This window comes from Arachis ipaensis, chromosome B4 (genome assembly GCF_059453495.1).
Source record: "Arachis ipaensis isolate K30076 ecotype BB chromosome B4, ASM5945349v1, whole genome shotgun sequence".
Classification (NCBI taxonomy): Eukaryota; Viridiplantae; Streptophyta; class Magnoliopsida; order Fabales; family Fabaceae; genus Arachis; species Arachis ipaensis.
The window spans coordinates 11,541,942-11,550,727 of record NC_142439.1 but is presented as its reverse complement, the minus strand read 5'-3'; positions in this window follow the sequence as shown (position 1 = coordinate 11,550,727).

The following is an 8,786-nucleotide window of genomic DNA, read 5'->3' as shown; positions in this document are numbered from 1 at the left end:
TATTTAGGAATCACACATGACACCGAAACAAGCTCGAGTTTACTCAAAAGGACATAAAACCTAGGAAGAGAAGAGCAAACATCACAGATGGTGTTCGCACGAACTTTGAAGGATGCTTAAGATTGAAATTAAGCAATGATGTATAGAAATAATGAAGTGTGCCAGAAAGAGTCAATCGCATCTTAACAAGGAAATCTGAATCAAGAAATTTTAATGGAAACAATAAAAGAAAATATGGTGTATTAGCTCAAAACAAGTTCAAGTTGTGAATTAAAGAAGTACAAGGTTCACAAAAAGAGGTTAACCAAAATCAATGACTATTTTTACAAAGATTTAAGAAGATGATTAAGGACATGATCAGGTAAGAGAAGAATCAAATCAAAAAACTTTTTCAAAGAAGATCTGGAAGAAGAATTTCAGGAGAATACTAGAAGATATGATGTAACACAGTAAAGCAATTGCAAATTACATCAAGGAGCTACATAGTTCACGTAAAGGAATGCAATGTCAGCACCTGTGTTGTCATGCTATTGAGAATATATGGTATAGTCAAAAGCATGATCAGATTGAGATATGCATAAAATGTAGGACATGAAACAAAATAATCAAATTCATTTCAACAAGAATTGAAATAAGGAACTCCCGATATGAAATATAGAAAAATGAACGATACGTCAAATCACGTGACATGATTATAGCGCATACTTCAACATAAACTATCCCAAGAAGAACACCTAATATTCCCAAACATAACGATTACCATTACTTGGATAAAGAAACAAGGAAGTTTAGAAGAACTATTCCTCGCAAATTATAATTTCCAGTCCTCTGTATGCACCATACTCAACAATCATACCACAAGATGTGACAACGCTAGATAGAATATAGATTCTTTTTTTCCAACAAAACTAGAGAGCAAACAAAATAAAATAAGGTCCAGCAGAACAATATCATCATAGCATAAAAGGCTTTAGGGCATAAGTAAATGTTGAAATCACCAAAAAAAAAACTTCACCATGTTCCTCATCAACATCATCAAGACTCTAAAAAGGCCAAAATGATTAGTATTACAAATAATTGAAAGAGCTGATTAGGAAAAAGACATAGATGTTGCATCCAAAATTAGAAGCTAGTATATAAAAAATGGTATCACCTGGAGATTTTTACTTCTAAACATCAACAAAAATAAACAAAACAAAACATTCAAACACAATCAATCAAAGTATAGTAATAAAGAAAATATTTAGAACGAGAAAAGGCAACATATGAAAAAAAATCTAAAATAAATGAATCAACTAAAAATAGGAAACACATGAAAAGAAAAGAAAATATTGATAATTTTACACCTCTAAAATCAAGTTATGATCGATCCATACCCATAATTTCTCAGGTCAACAAGTTATAATGAAACAACTCAAGATTAAACCCATTGACTCAAAATGAACCCATCGGTTTATTTAGAGTTTAGACATCTCCAATCTACATACATCGCAAACAAGTACTAAAGCTATCCTAAAATTAGAAAAGTAATCAAATTTTTTTTTACAATGCCTACTTAATAATAATTTGTGAATATAATAAGGGAAAAAAACTCATATAAAGAATTTGTTCAACTTTAAGGAATTAGATAGTCAATCTTTTCCATCCGAAATTGCCAGAAATTCTTTCCAATATCTAAGACCTACATCTCAATTTCGCAAACCGAGAAAATCAATTTCCATAAATCTCTAAGAATAAGGATAATAGTTGAGAATAGAGAAATTTTCAAAAAAATCAAAGGTTAAGAAAATTTTTAAGTTTCAGATCTTAGCTAAAAAATAAAGTTCATCTTTTTACTCATCAACAAAAAGCAAGCGTTCATAATCTATATTTCACCTTCACATGCATGATCTGTTTGAGAGTAGACCAAGTTCCTTCACAATGAATAAATTGAGATACCACTCAAGCAAATATCCAGTTTAAAATCAAATTCAAACAACAAAGTAGCATTACTACTATCACAGTTACAGTTATATATCTGAAATCATCTAATAAAAAAAATAAAAGACAAACATCACCGAAACAAATATAATTATAAGAGCTGATTCTAACACACCCTCATCCATACATAAACAAAAATTTTTTTGTCATGATAATACACATAAAATAGGTTGTTTGAGCTGCCATTTAGTAAGGCATTCGCGTCTAAATGTAATCCACTGTTGCAACAATGAAATCAAAGCATAGCATAGAATTATTAAAAGATACAAACACATTGGCTGTGGTGTACACTTTTAAAGTCAGACCAACTAAATTATTTCGACTTCCAGTTTCAAAATAATGAAGATGATCATAAAAATTCACTTGAAAGTATGAAGTCATTTCGACATAATCACGGAAAATGTTTCTTAATCTAACTAATGATAAACCTGGAAAAAGTATAAAGATAGTATAATAGAAAGCCTTCTGAGCTTTACTCCCATCTAAAAATGGAAGGAATCCTCATTGAATAAATGAAAAGTTATGTAAACTAACAAAATATTATATTGTAATAATCCAAAAGTTAAATAATTTCTCTCTTTGTTCCTTAATTTAAGTCTCTGCAAAGTTAGCTCTCACCTTTTTCTTCAAGTGCATTAACAAATAACAGATTATATTTATATATAATCAAAAGGTAGGAACGTGTATGAATTTAGGAACAATGTTTTTTTTTCCGCACCTACAACCAAATAGCACTTGAAATGCTATTTTGGAACTGACCACATTTCTATCAATCTATTTTTCCTTGTTTGTGTACTTAACCATTTTTCTTGAACATATCTTAGATATATAACTCCATGAACATCAAACTAGCAAGGAGAAAACAAAATAATGTTCAATCAGGACCATACAGAGTAGAAATGTACAATTAGAGGCAATCACCTAAAATTCAAATAACCCCTTATTCAATCTAGCCACACAAATTGATTCCTAAAACCAGTAGCTGCTGAATATACTCCCTAATTTGTTGTCATCGTTTCAAAAGCCTTAACCTCTTCATTCAAGTAAAATATATATTTCTTAGAAATCTCTTGAAATAACTAATTTCTTTCACAAACATCACATTCCGTAGAAATTATCAGAATTCAACAACAATAGAAAAATCATAGAACAACATAATCACAATAATTTCGTGACAGAAAAATCATGTCCAGCAACACAATACTATAATAAAATCAGATCATCAAATTAGAAAAATTCAAACAAACTTCTAGATCAAAAAGATCTTTGATCCATCTAACTAGTCACCCAAATAATTCACTATACCTAAACAGATAAAATCACTAGTTCGACAAACAACAATAACACTCCATTATATGTTCATCGCATAGTTTTTCTCCTTGAAAAATTGAATAACAGTTTTCAAAATTCTTAAATTGAAAGAAAGGATCACAAGCAAATCAAAATTTGGTCATAACTTCAAAGATTATCAACATGAAAAGAAAAATTCTGATATCACTTATCAAGTCCAGAACAAAGCATCTTGTTCAGTAACTCAACGAATTCATTCAATCCACAATTTCAAATACAGTTCTATAAAGGAATTAAATAGTAAATTCACAGCAAACATCGATCGAATCTTCTAAGTAATTCATGAAATATTGACATCAGAAATCATAGAAAATAACACGAAGATAAAAAAAAGATTAAAGCATGCATTCACACAATCAGAGAAGATTTGAACTAGCTACGAGAGAAATCGCGAATCGGAACTAAAACTAAAACCTTTGCAAAAACACGTTCAAGAAAAATCTACCAAAGAATAAGTCAAGATTGGGTACATAAGGACAGAAGTAGTAAGAAGCGACAGAGGATACATTACCACAATCAAAAGACAACAACGACACAGAGGACAATGAGGACATTCCTATAGGCTTTTGATAGTGCCACAATTTGTACAAATAGGCGCGCTTCTATTTATATAATTGTGATCCTACCATAGGACACTTGCTCCATATTACACAGATTAAAGCTAAGCTCTGATACCATTTTGTCACGGTCCAAAATGAGCCATGACTGACGCTCAGGAAAATAGTCTCCCAGCAAGCCTAACAGATTCGAATATAAGATAAAGAAAAGGTTACAAATATGTTTGATAAATTTATAGTTTCTAGAATGAATAGTTACATATTTTTAACAAAAATAAATAAATAAATAAATAAATATGGATGGATCCTGCCTGTGACATATGGAGCATATACATCTAGTAACTCTACGAAGAATAAGTACTCATTGTAGATCGTTACTCTTGAATAGAAAGTCTCATATAGTCAAGTATTTGTTCTTGAAAAATAATTTTAGAAAAACGGGGTGAGTTTTGCAACTCAGTAACTAGAAATACATCTATAATCGATATGAGACCATATAAACATTATTATCAAAGTAATTTTAATTAGAAAATAGTAGTTGATAATAATAAGTGAATCAATAAGGGAGTACTCATACAGAAATCAAATCAAAAGTTCACACTTGGGTTGCTCCACCTCTATGGGTAGCCCTTTCCTCTAGTGTGTCCGTACGGAATAACAGATCCAATGTGTGGCCTACACGCTAGGCTAGCAACGCCCCTGCTAGTTGAGGTCTAAGCCAGATGCATCTAGGTTAACATCATAACCGTCGTTAACTACAGTTTTCTAATACGAGTCTCCCAAACTAATTCAAAACATATAATTTCGAATATGACAAATTCTTCCGTCTTTCAAACATGAGGTATCAAATCAAATAATACTTTCTTATCCAATTTGTATTCAATCACATTTTCTCAATCTTAAGGCATTTCAAACATATTTTACAATTTTAAAATAAGTGAGTACCAACAAATACTTCAATATTTCAAAAATACATATTCGAGTAAAATTAAATGCTTTAAAATAATATAAAACTTCTTCAAATATACATATAGTCTCATAAAAATATATAGTCTCATGTGCATATTAGAATGAGCTTAACAAGGATAAATATTTAATTCTAATAAATCGATTATTAAAACCAATTTAAAATCCTTTGATAGTAATCTTTGTAAGTATAACTAAGTTCAAAGTACCGTATATCAAAATAATTATAAACGTAAAGCTAAACAATTGTAATTATAAATATAAAGCCTACTCACAACTTGGTCTCAAGGGACCGAAAAGACCAAACCCGGAGTGCCAAATTAAAGGGAGAGGATGGTTGGAATAGAATGGATCGAAAGAACGGGCAGTGGCAAAAACTCCAACTAATCCTGCAGCAACAACATTGTAATAATAACAGCTATGGCGGTTGAAACAGAACAGAATGAAAACAAGGTAACATCAATGGAATAGTAGCAAAGCAAAAGTAGAAACGTGGCAAGTTAAAGGAAATGACCTAGACCAGAACAGAGGCACTTCAGCGGCGTTTTCTTTAGAAACCGCAACAGAGACAGAAGATCCGGTAGGATGTGTAACACTCTAGATTTTTGAAAATTAAATAATTAATTATTTATGAGTCATTATATTTGTTGAGATTTTATTTTTAAAAAAATTATTTTTTATCAAAAATAATTAAATAAAATTTTATGATTATTAAAGTTTAATTTAATTATGACTTATTCTATTAGTTTGAATTATTTATTAAAAATTATCTTGATAAATAAAAATTAAATTTATTTTTTTTTTATGGCCAAAGCCTCTAAAAGAATAGAAGGAAAGAAAATGAAGCTTATGCATGTATATAGGGATAAGTATGATTTTGGTCCCCAACGTAGAGGCTAAAAATCTATTTCGTCCCCGACCTTTTCTTCTTCTTCTTCAGGGGGGTGGGGGGCGAGAAAGGGGGAAGGGAAGGGAAGAAGGGGGAAGGGAGAGAGCACCACCACACCGCCGCCGCACCGCCGTCCTGCCGCACCACCGCACCCGTCCTGCCGCACCGCCGATCCCGCCACTGCCCGCTTCTTCTTCTTCTTCCTCTTCTTCTTCTTCTTCCTCTTCCTCGCCGCCTCGCCGCCCTGCACCACCGCACCACCACCATTTCTTCTTCTTCTTCTTCTTCTTCTTCTTCTTCTTCTTCTTCTTCTTCTTCTTCTTCTTCTTCTTCTTCTCCTTGAGTTTGGCCAACTGGAGTTTTAGAAGGCACAGACAATTTTTGACTTTTTTTTCTTTAGCAACTCGATCAAAAAGCTTTTTCGGAGATTCGAGTATTTTGATTTTGTACGGAGGTAGGGTTTGGTAACTTTTAATAATTAAAAGTGAATTTGATAAGTGAATGTTGATTTGGTTGATTATTATTTTAATGGTTTTGCGATTGTTTGATGTGGTATTTTGAGGAAATTGATTAGATTTAGTAGTTGAAAGATTAAATTAAAAGTTGAGAAAAATTGGTAATCGAAAGACTCAAAAACAGATTAAAATACAAGTAATATTTTGAAAGGGAAGGGCTAAGGGTTTCAGTTTTAGGTATAAGAAAAAGATTAATATTAAAATTTTATTTTTAAAGAGTAACATTGTATTTGTATATAAAAATTGAGGTACAAATTGTAATTATATAAGTTTTCGGGTATTTTGGGTATTTTATAAAAATTCAGGGTTATTTTTATAAGTATGAAAATAAGTGAGGGTTCAAATATAATTTTATAAAATATTAAGGTTACAAATAGAATATTATAAAATTTGTGATTTAGAAAGTAATTAATAAAAGTTTAAAAATAAAGTTTTATAAACTGAGTTTTAAGAATATATATATATTATTTAATTACTATTTAAAATATCTTATTTAAATTATTGTTATTATTTTTTTATTAAGAATATTATCTAGTAAAGATATTATTAATATTATTATAAGTTAGAGAAGAACAAACAGAGTTATCTTAAAAGTTTTAGAGAACGCAGACTCATTTAAAATATTTTATAATTCTTTTTCATAAGACACTTAGGGAGAGGCGAGGGAATAATGCGAAAATAAATTTTATTATGAAATGATAGGAAAGAAAAGAAGAAGAAAGAAATGAAAAGGAATGTAAAGGAATCTCTGCCACATGAGAGTAGAGCTCAGAAAAAAATGTATTAACTAAAGGGATATCTGTCACAGGAGAGCAGATCTCTGCCACAGAAGAGCAGAGGGCAAAGATAAAGTTTTAAAAGACTGTCTGCCATAGGAGAGCGGATGCAACCTTGTTTGAGCCTTAGCGCCAAATGTATAGTGGGGACGCCCACACACTGAGAACTGTTTTCCAGATGTAAGCACATTGAAAGTCACATTGTATGCGGCCTAGTCGTAAGACTTATAAGCACACGGTATGCATCTGGAAAGCCTTATCTGGGACTGATGCTCGGGTAATGTCGGGAGCGGGTAGGCAACTGACACATGAGCTCATGGTTTGTGATAGGACTAGACATGCATCATTCTTGTTTGCGCATATTTATTTGTGATTGTTTTTTCTATAATTATGTGTGCTTGTGATTGGATTCTATGTTCTGTAATTGCTGAGTTGGATTGTACTTTGTTGACTGTTGTTATTTACTGAGAACATAATAAAACAAACTTAACTAACTACCCTGACCCTATTAAGAACTCCCCAGTTCTTATCCCCTATCTCCACCCCTTTCAGCTACAGGTACGAAGGTTTAGTGCGGGGCTACAGGAGCATAGAAGATTATTTTCACAAGTTGAGTTGTTAGAATTTATTTTTTCCTCGTCGTTTCTTATTTTAGTTTTTAGAGGGGTAGGACTTGTAATTGAGGCTCTTTAAAATAAGTCTATGTATATAAAGTTATGTGGATATATATACTTTATTATTAAGTGGTTTAAAATAAAGTCTCCTTTCGTTTTCCTAATAAGAGTTTCCGTTTGTATTCACAAAGGCTCAATATTAAATAAACATAGTATATAATTAAAGGAATAGAGGTAACTAGCGCTCGAACTTTTAGTGCGATCATGAGGTGCTAAAAGTTAGGGTGTTACAGGATGCTTAAACCAGAAGCAGAGGCAACTACCAGCAGTGGCGCCAGCAAGGAACGACTCTGATGGCAGCACACAGCTCGACAGTGACCTCCCTCCCCAACAACGGCAACAGCAACGATAGCTCACACCACCGGTACCCCTCTTCCCGGTGGCAAGATCTCTCTCTCTCTCTCTCTCTCTCTCTCTCTCTCTCTCTCTCTCTCTCTCTCTCTCTCTCTCTCTCTCTCTCTCTCTCTCTCTCTCTCTCTCTCTCTCCGGCCTCCTCGGCGGCACAATAGTTCGACGACGGCAAGGCTGGCTTCAACGACGGTGGCTAGGGCTCCAGTAGTGACGGTGATAGAACCTCCTTTGTTCACCATGCCTCTCTTCTGCGTGTTCTCTTCTCTCTGCTCAGGATCCCCTCAGCGAAGCAACGGTCCTCCATGTGCAACCACCACTTGCAGCACCACGACAACAGCGTGGCCCTAACTAGTTTCGTCCTCCTTCCCCACCCCCTTCTTCCTTTCTTCTCTCTCTCTGTTTTTCCTCTCTCTTTTGCCTCTTTTCATTTTCAGTCGCGTGTGTGTGTTAGGAGAGAGTTAGGGTTTGGTTTGGAAAAAAGGGGAGTAAGGGTATTGTAGGGATTTTACAGTAACTCAGCAACCTTTGTCTGAGTTTGGTTTCCAGTGCCATAACCTCTGTAAGCAACCTCTGTCTTATAGGTGCGACTCTCTTGAGCCGATGTATGAAAACATAACCTCTGTAAGCAGCCTCGGTCTTACAGGTGAGGCTCTCTCTGGCCTATGTATGTATTGATAACCTTTGTAAGCAACCTCCATCTTACAGGTGCGACCATCCTTTGGATTGGC